This window comes from Lynx rufus, unplaced genomic scaffold (genome assembly GCF_022079265.1).
Source record: "Lynx rufus isolate CCGP_SWC_20201006 ecotype Redwood Valley unplaced genomic scaffold, mLynRuf1.p SCAF_20, whole genome shotgun sequence".
NCBI lineage: Eukaryota > Metazoa > Chordata > Mammalia > Carnivora > Felidae > Lynx > Lynx rufus.
Window position 1 is genome coordinate 5,472,041 of NW_025814835.1, and position 12,090 is coordinate 5,484,130.

The following is a 12,090-nucleotide window of genomic DNA, read 5'->3' on the forward strand; positions in this document are numbered from 1 at the left end:
CACTGATTAGAAAGAGAAGTCTTGACAGCTAATTTTCATATCACAAATGTTGTCTGAGTACTTGTGTGAAGATGAGTGGGAGAGGGAGAGAGGAGGTACAAATGTACGCTCTCCTGCTTCTGTGCTCTTAAGAGGAAATATTACATTGATGGTCTTTTGTGTGTTATAGCAAGGACAGCACTCAACTTAATTCAATGTCTAACTTGGGATAAGGTCCCATCATGTGTCAGCAGAAAAATCCAGTGAAACCCATTTTTTCAAGGGTGAATTTCTCATGTACAGGGATTCTGGACAGTTAAGTAGATAGGTAACCAAACTAGCATAAATCTCTTTGAGATATAACTTTACAGAAAGCATCTTACATCGATGGACTGGGAGAAGCTATCAAACCTTCATAACACTGATGATTTTGCTCATTTTGTTTCAAGCTCAAAGGTCTTTTCAGGGGGCACGGGGGTGGCTCAATCGGTTGAGTGGCTGACTCCTGATTTCAGCTCCGACCATGATCTCCTGATTTGTGATATTGAGCCCCACATCGGGCTCCGTGCTGGTAGCTCAGGGCCTGCTTGGGATTCTCTCTCCTGCTCTCTCTGCCCCTCCTCCACTCACGATCTCTCTCTTTTTCTCAAAACAATAAATAAAGTTAATATTAGTATATATATATATATATATATATATATATATGGCTGTGTCGTTATAAATATATAGTTTATATATAGATAGTTCTGTTGAATACCAGCCGATATAGGGGCGTGTGAGTGGTTCAGTCACTTAAGCATCCAACTCTTAATTTTGGCTCAGGTCGTGATCACATGATCATGAATACGTTAATAAATAAACTCAAAGTTGTCCTGTCTTTTCAGGACAAATGAACATGAATATTCTGGAGGATTAAAGCAAATTTACATTTAGGTTTATTCTGTATCTGTATGCCTTCTCCTGGACACAGTCATGCGATAAAAGTTTGAGGCACTGCTCTGTTCTCTGAGTCTCTAGTATAGAGTATCTCACAGTCAAGTACATGGTAGGACTGAGTTCTGGCATAGAGGCAGGCAGTTTATACCTCAGTCACATCTGTTTTTACTAGCCGTGTTTTCACTGATGGTAAAAGAGCCAACATTGTTAAGGTAAGAGATTTAGAGATTAAATGATAATGGAATTCACTGCTTGTTCAAGAGATTTGGACTTTAATCAATATCTTGGACTTTAATCCATACTTAATTATTCTGTACTTTCCAGTTTTCAAAAGGAATATCAGCATATACGTTGGAAATTAAAGGTCTAGAATTATAGAAAACAAAATCAGGATAAAGGTTTTCTAAAGCTATCATTATAGTGGGAGCAGAGCTAAAGAGGAAGGAGGTGTTTTTTGTTTGTTTGTTGTTTCTCTTGGTAATTGTTTGGACCTTGCCTCCTTTAGTTTCACTGACGTAGGTAATTGTATCCTACACCATCGGGTGGGCTCGTAAATGTGTTTATTGTTCTTAGCATCTGATCTTCTCTTGGCCAAGAATGTCCAAATTTGCTAAGAGAGAGCAAGGGTGTGCTTTAAAGTTTGCATCTTAGCGAAGGGAACCAGTGTGAGAGCCAGTATATGCTGTTAGTGATAACCCGGAAATTAGATTTTCTGTAAGGCTCCAATGAGCTCATCAAATATTTAGAGAGCCCTATGCTAATAATCCTATCAAGGGATATGCTGCATTCAGCGTTATGGGTTGTGGTACAAGGAGATGAAGCCAACGAATAGCTCTTTCGTTCACCTCTGGTATTTCTTTTCGTGCTTTCATTGTGGAAACGTTCTTTATCAAACAGCTATTGCGTCTTTATCATCATAGCCAGTGAAAATCAAGTGCTGGTAGTTCTCCACATTTTGGACTTCTGTCTTCTAGAACATACTGCACCGAGAGCAAGGCTGTGTCTTCTGGCCACTGCGATGGACTGTTAGAGCCAGAATGCCCTTTCCCCGTCCTGAGGGAAGGATTGTTATGGCAACAAGTAAACCCCTTCTTTATTTTTTTCCTTCTCTGCAACAAGAGCCCCTATTCCGACCTTTACCCCAGGAAGGAAGGACATGAAAGGGGTTCAGAATATACCACCCTAAAACAGGCACTCTGGCGCAAGGATTATTTTGGGATGAGGGCAACAGAGGAAAAGCAGAGGAAGGATGAAGTCCCTGGCCTCCCCTGTTTGCCTAAATGACGATTGTGATGCCCCCAGCCCACACAGGACCAGGAAGGGAATTCTAACCCTGTCACTGGATACAACACTGCACTAAGAAGATTATACATCCGATCCTTCCTTTTTTTTTTAGCTTTAAATATTTATTTTGAGAGAGAGAGAGAGAGAGAGACAGAGAGTGAGATTAAATGGGGGAGGGGCAGAGAAAGAATCCCAAGCAGGATCCACATTGTGCGGAGCCTGACGTGGGGCTCAAACCCATGAACTCTGAGACCATGACCTGAGCCAACGTCAGATGCTTAGCTGACTGAGCCACCCACGTGCCCCATCCTCAAACGTTTCTAGAAAGCCCTTATCTTCCACTGGTTTCTCTGGTATAAACTTTCCCCAGTTTATACCTGTAAAACTAATCTCCTCTTCGCTTGTCCTGTCGCTTCTCTCCTGATTGATTGCTCTTGAGTTCTAACCACCCCTTTGAGTTACTTACTCATCACTGGGGTTCTTCCTCCTGCATGGGAGGGTGCAGGTAGGGGGGTGGGAGGGAGTGTGGGAGGGAATTAATCAACTCTGTTTTTCTCTTGTTAGTCCACCTTTTGTTGGTCTAATTTCCAAGTCCTCAGGCATAGAACCCAGAGGAGGAGAGGAGAAAGTTATTTTCCCTTCCCCTATAGAAGGACCAGGGACGTGGTGGAATAGAATTAAAATATTTTCTTGGATCGATGAGTAGGAGACCACGGAAATAAGGTGAATTTTGAAGGAAACTGATGCTTCCTCATGTCCATAAATAAGGCTTGGGAAGCTAGCACGATGCTGAGTTACAAAGCAGCAGGACTATTCTACGTTAATGGTGCAAAACGTTCCATGAGGAATGCTTAAGAATGTTCTGTGACTGGAACCTCAGACTATAGGAATCCGGTGCCATTTAATCCCCTAGGTAGAGATCAACTGTCCAGCTTTCTAAAAGCAACAACTATACCAATTCATCTCCCTGTCAGGTCCTCCTCAGAGCTGGGGATGTAGCTCAGCGGTAGAGCGTGTGCTTTGCATGTACAAGGCCCCAGGTTCGATCCCTGGCATCTCCATAGCTTTTTCTTCCCTCAACGGTACAAAGCTGTTTTTTAGACTCGTTCCTTCAATATCACAGCACCTTCACACCTGAACACGTCATTGGCACGACACATCAGTGTAAATGACAAGTGACATCTTACTGTAGTAAATGAACTACGTGCAAACTTGTGCTGTGATAATGAGGTTTTCTTTCAGTATTAACAGCATCCTTTTATCAATCCCAAATAAAAAGCCAGCCTTTCCAACAACTCTTTCCTTCCCTACTTGATTCACTTATTTCACTGATAACCTCCCCTTTCTTTTTTTTTAAATTTTTTTTTCAACGTTTATTTATTTTTGGGACAGAGAGAGACAGAGCATGAACGGGGGAGGGGCAGAGAGAGAGGGAGACACAGAATCGGAAACAGGCTCCAGGCTCCGAGCCATCAGCCCAGAGCCCGACGCGGGGCTCGAACTCACGGACCGCGAGATCGTGACCTGGCTGAAGTCGGACGCTTAACCGACTGCGCCACCCAGGCGCCCCTCCCCTTTCTTTTAATAACACCGTGCCACGGGCACGACCCACTTAAGGAATAAAAACACAACAAACGTATTGATGACATTCCTCATTTTCAAAGTATTTTCACATGTAATAGCCCTTTCGCAGCCACAGCAAAGTGACAGAAGATAATGACGCCGGGCCTGTCTCATAGACTTCACACACTTTGAAGCGAGGTCCTCTCTTCCAGGCCAGTTGTGCAATTTAGAGCCTCTGTATAATCCGTGGAGTGAAAGACGAGTCATCGAGATCAAGCGTTTTTTAATTATCTTTGCCATGGAGTTTCAACCGCCACGTAAAGACGTACAGGGCGAAAAGTCTGAACAGCCGCCGTCTGCCCTCAGTGGCCGGGAGTGGACTGAAACCTTTGCACAAGCGTCCTGTCACTCGCACGCGGGAAGCCTGGTGACCGCGGGCGTTGCTGGCGCAGGGACCCGAGGGGTCAGTGTTCTGCCCCCAGAGGAGGGCACCGCCGGTCATCTCCCGGACGCACGCATTTAGCTTGTCTTCTCTACGACATAGTGTTACTCTATTTTGAAGAGTGTTACATCTTCTTCTGGGGAAACATTAGAGCCGTGGATTCAAGTCCGTGTGATGTGATGACAAAACAAAGCGGTGTCTTTGCTGAGTCCCCGGTCTTCTGCCTTATGGATCCGTTTGAGTCTTTGGCTGTGTACTTTGACCCTGACATCTAAGCTGTCACACCCGTTCTCAGATGACCAGAGTTCAGGTTCGCTCTCATGGTACCAATCAGCCTCCCTTCTCAGATGACAGGTGAGGATATGTGACAGTCCTCCCTCCGGGTCGCGCACCACCCCTAAAGTGGGCATTGCTTTGCCTTTACTTGTTTGCATTATGAATAAAACCTAGAGATCCGATGTTCAACACTTAATTTGCTAGGATAAATCTAAGACCTTCAGATCGAAGACATTTTTAATTATGTAATACAAGGTTGTACGTGGATTCATATTTCAGAGGAATATTAAAAACTCCCTTAACTTATTCACAGCCTTTGAGAAGCCATTAAACCTGAGAAGACAACGAAGCAGTTTCTCTAATTACTAACATATATTACACATTTTACTGCTTCCTTTGAAATAGGATCTCCTCTCCGTGTGCTCTCAAGGTCAGCGTCCCCTCTCTCTGTGCACGAAGATGTTTGGAACGAGGGAGAGGCTCTCGAACTGAAGTCGAATCCCGTTTCATTTTTTATATTCTGGGTTTGGAGAGAACCGTCATCGAAGTACAACCAGAAACTGTAAAACAAATCCATGAACGTTGGGTGTTTTCCATGCCCCAGGGGACGGAAAAGAGAAAATGAGAAGTCCTCTGACAGCTAGGTTTAGCGGTGGGAGTCAAGATAGCAACAGAGCAATGCCTTTAGCGCCTCCCCTGATGTTACATCGTTCAGCCCTTACAACAACCTTAGGAGATAGGTTCTCTTTTCAGCCCCGTTTCACAGTCGGGCAAACTCATGAACGGGGGGGGGGGTTGCACAGTTGCTTTAGGTCCTGTGTCCCGGCAAAGCAGTCTAGGCCTGAGAATCAGTTGGGCCCAGACAGTACATAGCTGTGTGATGTTGAGGAATGAATTCGCCTCTCTCGATCTCCGTTCCTTCGATTGCACCCAGGAGAGAAGAGAAGGAACAGTCGAGGCTCTGTGGCTGGTTGGACTCCCCACTCAGGATTCTGGCTAGATCACATGTCTGGGTGGGCTGTGCAGCCGCGGTGGGTGGGGTCCACTAGTTTTAACTTCACAGAAAATGGAGATGACGATGTTTATCCCATAGGCATTTTCAGGGCATTTGAAAAGTTGACATATTTTACATGCCTTAATTCCTGATACACTAACAATCAATAAATAGGAGTTCCAATTTTTTCTCTCTGTCAAATAACAGGAAGATGATATTCAAGGAGTCTTATCATTCTAAAACCCTGATTCCAAGACAAGCCCATTATTTCGAGAATTGAGGAACCTAACTGATGAAAAAGTATATAAATACATGGAAATAGAAACAATTCCAAAGTTATGTGCAATAATTTCATGGGAGATAATGGTAGAACTCTTCAAATTAGATTCAGAGTATGGTAAAAAAAAAAAAAAAACGCTTTGAGTTTAAAGAAGGGAGGAAAGTCATCAACTGTTAGTAAAGTTTGGGAATTTTCCAGCAGTAGGGGTACAGGGCAGGTTCGAAGGCTGCAGAGCCTTTTCAAGAGGCGAAAAAGTACTCACCATCCCCAAAGTGGTGATATGTGCAGATGAGGCCAGACAGCACAAGGCTCAGGAGATCAATGTATCCACGTTTGATAGGAGGTGAGAGTTAATAATAGGGCAGAGTCAGGGAGTGGGATATGTAGCAGGAAAGGAAACTTGCAATCAAATTGGGACAGGAGTCCTCTTGCTGCTGGTGATAAAGAGAATTAACTGCTCAAGGTTAGACCTCATTGCTTCTTGAATTTTTTCATTTCCTCTTTACATCTCGATTCCTCTAATCCTCAGTTCAGAATCACTCCCTCCTCCAAGATTCCTCAGGTCTGCTAGCCACTGTTGGGTTTGCCTCCACTGAAAGATCGATGCCCCTTGCTTCCTTTTATCACAAAACCTACCATGCTCAAACTGTAACGTACCGGGGTGCTTACTTCATCTTCAGACTGCGAGTTCCTGAAGAACAGAGATTGTCTGTTACTCATGTTTGTGTTTTTTTTTTTATGATAAACTTGACATTACAGAGTTGTAGATTTACAGAAAAATTGAGAATATAGTACATAGTCTCCATGTACCTCTGCACGCAGTGTCCCTATTGACATCATTTATCAGCATGATGCATTTATCAAAATGAATGAAGCAATACCAGTACATAATTAACTAAAGTCCTTAGTTTATTCAGATTTTCTTAGGTTTACGTAATGTCGTATTTCCGTTCCACGATCCCCTCCAGATGCAACATTACAGTTAGTCGAGTACCTCCTTATTTTTTTTTCTTACGTGTGACTGTTTAGACTTTCTTTGTTTCTTTCTTTCTTTTTGATGACCTTGACATTTCTGAGGTCAGGTATACAGCAGTACTGGTCAAATATATTGGGAGATTCCCCACTATTGGAATTAGTCTGATATTTATCTCATAAGTAGATTTCTATTATGGGTTTTTGGAAAGAAAAGCACAGAGGTAAAATGCTATTTTCATTACATCATATCAAGGCTATATACTATCAAATACCTTATCATTGTTCATATTGACTTGATTGCCTAGCTGAGGTTTTTCAGGTTTTTCTACTGTATATCCCCTACCCCCCGCCACACACACACACACATACACACACACACACACACACACACACTTTCTACCCTTTCTATTTTGTAGTCTTTTCTTTGGAAGGAAATCAATATGCACAGTCTGCACTTCATGAGTAGAAACTTAGGCTATCCTTTCTGTAGGGTGGAGAACCCATACATTATTCTGAATTATTTGGCACAGGAATTCTCTACCCTTTATTAGTTTATCCAATTATTTAGCTATCAATAAGTACTCATGGATATTTATTTTATACTTTGGGTTATAATCCAATACACCTTTATTTATTCTCTTGGTCCAATAGTTCCTGTTCTGGCTCTCGGGAGCTCTCTCTCAGTGTCCCTGTGATGCGCTCCCATCCGTGTGCCTTTGTGGGTGTGGTGAGCACTTCCCTACCTTCTGACACCCCAAGGTATTGTAGGCTCATCTTGCATATTTTCTGTCTCAATCCCAGAATAAGCCATTTCTCCAAAGGGCTCTGATTTTGTTTTGTTTGTTTTGTTTTTGTTTTAGAGAATGGTATTAGAGGCCAAGATTTAGGAGCTGTGCATGCTGATTGCTACCGAGGCTTTGTTTTTTTTTTTTGTTTTTTTTTTGAGATCATCTCACCTGACTAAGCAAAGAAATATATGTGTGTATACTAACCTATAAATATCTACAAATATTTCTATGTGTAATTATCTGTATCATATTGAGTGAAACGTGAGTTCCCGCTGATGTCTCCACCTCTAGTGTGTTACCATGTGGATGATTCTAGCCTCCTCACCCTGCTTATCTTTAAATCCTCTCCCAATATTGAGAAATCTATCTGTTTACATGTTCAACAGCAATATACACGTATCAGAATTGCTAACCTGTATGCCCCCTTGAAAAACAACTTTATCAACTAGAAGGAAGTGCTTATATGCAGTTCATTTTGCCTCTGGTCTTCTAGATCCCACCCATTTCCAGAGTTACTTAGATGAGCACCTTCCCCCCCTTCCCCTTGGGTGAGGTCGTCGCGTACATTTGTAACAGATAGAATCTCTTGTCAGAGTGTCAAATTCCTTCCTGGGATGCCCCAACTTCCTAACGATTTTCTAATTTGCCTTCTTTTTTGTCATTCGGTTCTAGAGTTTTTGACAAATGAACTATGTCCTATATCCACCATCATAGTATTGTACAGACTAGTATAAATTCCCTAAATCACCTGTGCTTCACATATTCATCTTCCCATCTCCCCACAAGCCCCTGGCAACCACTGATCTTTCCATTGTCTCTATAATTTCTAGGATGTCATATAATTGGAACCATACAGTATGTCTTTTTCAGACTCTCCTATTTAATATATCTATGTACACATAAGATTCCTCTGTGTTTGCCAAGGCATCATCGCACATGAATAATTGAAATGAGTGACAAATGTAGTATATTTATGTATAGATGGAGTATATTTGTATCTACAGTGTTTATTGTGAGAACACGAGGCACCAGGAGGTAGTTGGGGTTTTATTGTTATTATTTCCAGTTGTGGGATTTGCTTTGATTTTTGTTAGAGCAGATGTGTAGTACCGGGTCCCTGAGCATCTCTGATATATGGGCATGGATTAGGGAGTCACCAAGTCTCCAGGAAGACCACGCAGAATAGACGCATCCACATACAGACGTGAATGGGAGCTGTGTCTTTATTTTAAGTTATCTTTCTCTAATATCCATATTTATGCTGATATCACACTCAAGCTATACTTGGTAGTTGTGATAACAACTTAACTGTCTTACACGATGAGAAATCTAGTGTTGGAGTAAGAATTGCTCGTAGTGATCTCTAGAAGATATAGCCACTGCTGCTTGTAGTGATTTTGATCTTTTGTTAACTTGATAGCAAGAAAACTTGAGTCTATCCCATAAATGCTGAAATGCACTTATAGAAATAAGTGTATCTTGAGTAATGACATGGGGAAGTCACCCATAAGCGTCTTTAGTAAACTGCAAATTATTGTCTATTACAATGTCCAGAAATGTAAGCTTCAGAGAGTGGCAATTCTCCTGGAAATTGGATCCTTGAAGGGTGATTCAGCTGAGTCCAAGCTTTGATCTCAGGGTGGTGAATGGTGTGCGAGACAGCAATTATAAGTGAGGAAGTAGGTCAGACTGCCACTCTGAGAATAGGATTTTTCCACTAACTTCAAATTCCTGGTGGGTGAAAAAACTATTCTGCACCAACCTGCTTATCCTAACCTTCAGGTAATTCCTCTTCTTTTATGGAAACACCGAACTCTGTTAATTAACTATGTATCTCGCTACCAGTAAGCCCAAGGGTCATGCACGTCTATGCTCAGGTGCAGGGCTCTCTGCCGAGGACGTTGTTTGAGAATTGTAGGGGCTGCGTCCCACCAAATGCTCCAGACACCTTCCGGGAGCTTGAGGCCACTGTCAATGCAATTATGGCTTCCTCCACGGGCTCTCACTTTGCAGCCCTTCCTGGACACCGCGCTTCTCAAATTTGCCTGCTCTCTCTAGCCCTGGTATAAATCTCTCTTATTCTGTAACTTTGCAGTGACTTTTCTTCCTGACCACATTCAGATTGATGTCCTGGGATAAACATTTTTCTTCAAAATGGTTGAGGATTTATTTACGCATTTGAGATTGTTAAATGTGTATATGTATTTACCGAAGAACAGAAAAAAGCAAAACTCTGGTTACAGACTGATGGATTATTTTTCATAGAATATGCACCCTTAGTTGAAAAAAAAAACTTTAAAATGCCATAGATTTTACTATGGTTTACATCAATGTAAAAACTTTATGTGTAAGGAAAAATTACTGAGCACAATTAAATATTCTTCTCTGAGGAGCACCTGGGTAGCTCAGCCAGTTGAGTGTCCGAGAGTGTCCAACTTTGGCTCAGGTCATGATGTCACTGTCTGTGAGCTTGGGCCCCACATCGGGCTCTGTGCTGTCAGTGCAGAACCCCTTTTGGATCCTCTGTCCCCTTCTCTCTCTGCCCCTCCCCTGCTCATTCTCTCTCTCTCTCTCTCTCTCCCTCTCAAACAAACATTTTTAAAAATTCAAAAAAGGATTCTTATTAGGTACAAAGTAAACACCCCAGGAGATTGTGTTTATGGTCAATACAAAGTACGTAAAACCACATGTGGTATATAAATATATATTACTAATAGCTGACAACATGTACTCAATAATGTATACATGTACTGCATACATGTACTGCATACATGTATGCAGCCAATTGCATACATGTACTGCAGCCTGTTTGCAAGGTAGACAGTTTAAACAATCATTTTTCACCTTCCCTCAGACATGCTCTGGAAGAAACGTGATAACCCTCACCTCGTCTTGAAATCTTCTTCATCTACACAAACAACGCTCAAAATCAAAATTTCAAAATATGTGTTTTGATGGCTCAATTTGTACATTCAAGAAACAGTAACTGAGGTTGCTTTTTTGATTTCTACTTAGTCAATCTTGCGATCCGAGACGGAAATGGAGAATGTCAGTCGCATCTACACATCAAGAAATAGATTTAATTTTCAGCTACCAACGCTGCAGTAGATTCTGTAATGCAGGGCTTGTACTGAGCATGCCCTTCGTCTGTGATTTTGCTGTTTTATGGTAGCTGTCCTTTTTGAGGCTGCCATTCATAATCATGTCAAGTAGAGTTCCTCATTCTTGCTATTATCGCTCACAGCCCACTTCATAAACAACACTGGATGGGCTGGAAGGTGAAAAAAAATGCTTTGTCCAAGGGAGACTTGGGCATTATTATCTATTTCTTCAGACCATAGACATGCCCCTTTCCTTTACGTGTATGTCAAGCTGGGAAAGAGCTGTCCCATTTCAATGGTTGTATGAATGGGATGTCCTCTCTACTACTCCTGAGATGGCCCTCAATACGTGTGGAGGATAACACATTAAACTTTGTGATGTCCCTGTGTTTAAACATCACGTTAGTGCCTCATTCAGGGATAATATTCTGGACGATGCAATTTGGAGCTTAGTGAATGTGGAAACGCCCAGTAATGAGATATCATTAGACTCTACATTATTGAGTCCAAAAGATTCTCTGAATCTCTACGATGCAAGAGTCACTAAAACCAAGGAAGTTTTTGGGAAGTGGATCTTCTCTATTAATGATACATGTTTAAATTTGCACGTGTGCGGTATTAATTTTAACTCCCTGCAGACAGCAGTTCTATTATGATGATGTTTCTGATGGCTCTAAGCCTTCCTTAGAGATATCCAGGGCATCCCCAAATTACAGACTCTTTGCATTCTTCAGAAAATGCTATTTACTAGTGTTGAAACTGGGAGCTAACTTGTTTTAGTGTAATATCGGCACTTATGAGTAGTTTAGTTCTTAAGATTTATGTTGGAAACAAATTGATTCTTCAGTAGTGGTGACAGAACTTTAAGTAAACTGTCAGGTGGAAAATTAAATATCAATATATCCTTTTTCCATATATTATTAGTCAATTCCCAGGGCAAATAACTCAATTCCCAGTGGGCTGAGACGACTTTGTATGTCTCACTTAAGTAAATAGATTTACATGATTGACATTGTTTCCCCTCCCTTGAAATAAAAATAACAGTCAGCAAACTACTTAAAATCCTAAGGCAGTAGAATATTTCCCTTTAAAAAAATCTTACTTGTGAAGTGGAGCAAAACGTAAGGTGTCCAGGATAATATGAATAACAAATGCAGAGAATATCAAAACCCTTAGTCAGTTTCCTCGTGTATTTTGCCTAGAAGTAAACATCAGCGACTACCGTGTCTCTGAGAGAAAACCCAGTTCATATAATGGCATGTGCTTTCAAATTTATCAATTACATCATTGCTGTTCATTTTCTATTCTTATATCATTTTAATCAAATATTACTTTGTTGAGGGTAACAACTTCTAACATTTAAGCATCACTACTAAGTTTTTCATTAGATATTTTCCATACACCTATGAACGCCAATCGAAAAAGCAAAGCAATGAAATAGTCATAGATTTTCAGTGGATTACCAACGTGGT

At 41.4% G+C, this 12,090-nt stretch overlaps 1 non-coding gene across 1 annotated transcript; it reads left to right on the top strand.

Moving 5' to 3' along the window:
* The first annotated feature begins 3,188 nt into the window (after positions 1-3,188).
* Positions 3,189-3,260, top strand: TRNAA-UGC (transfer RNA alanine (anticodon UGC)). Its single transcript has one exon. It is a non-coding gene; the product is annotated as a tRNA-Ala (tRNA).
* Positions 3,261-12,090: the final 8,830 nt, after the last annotated feature.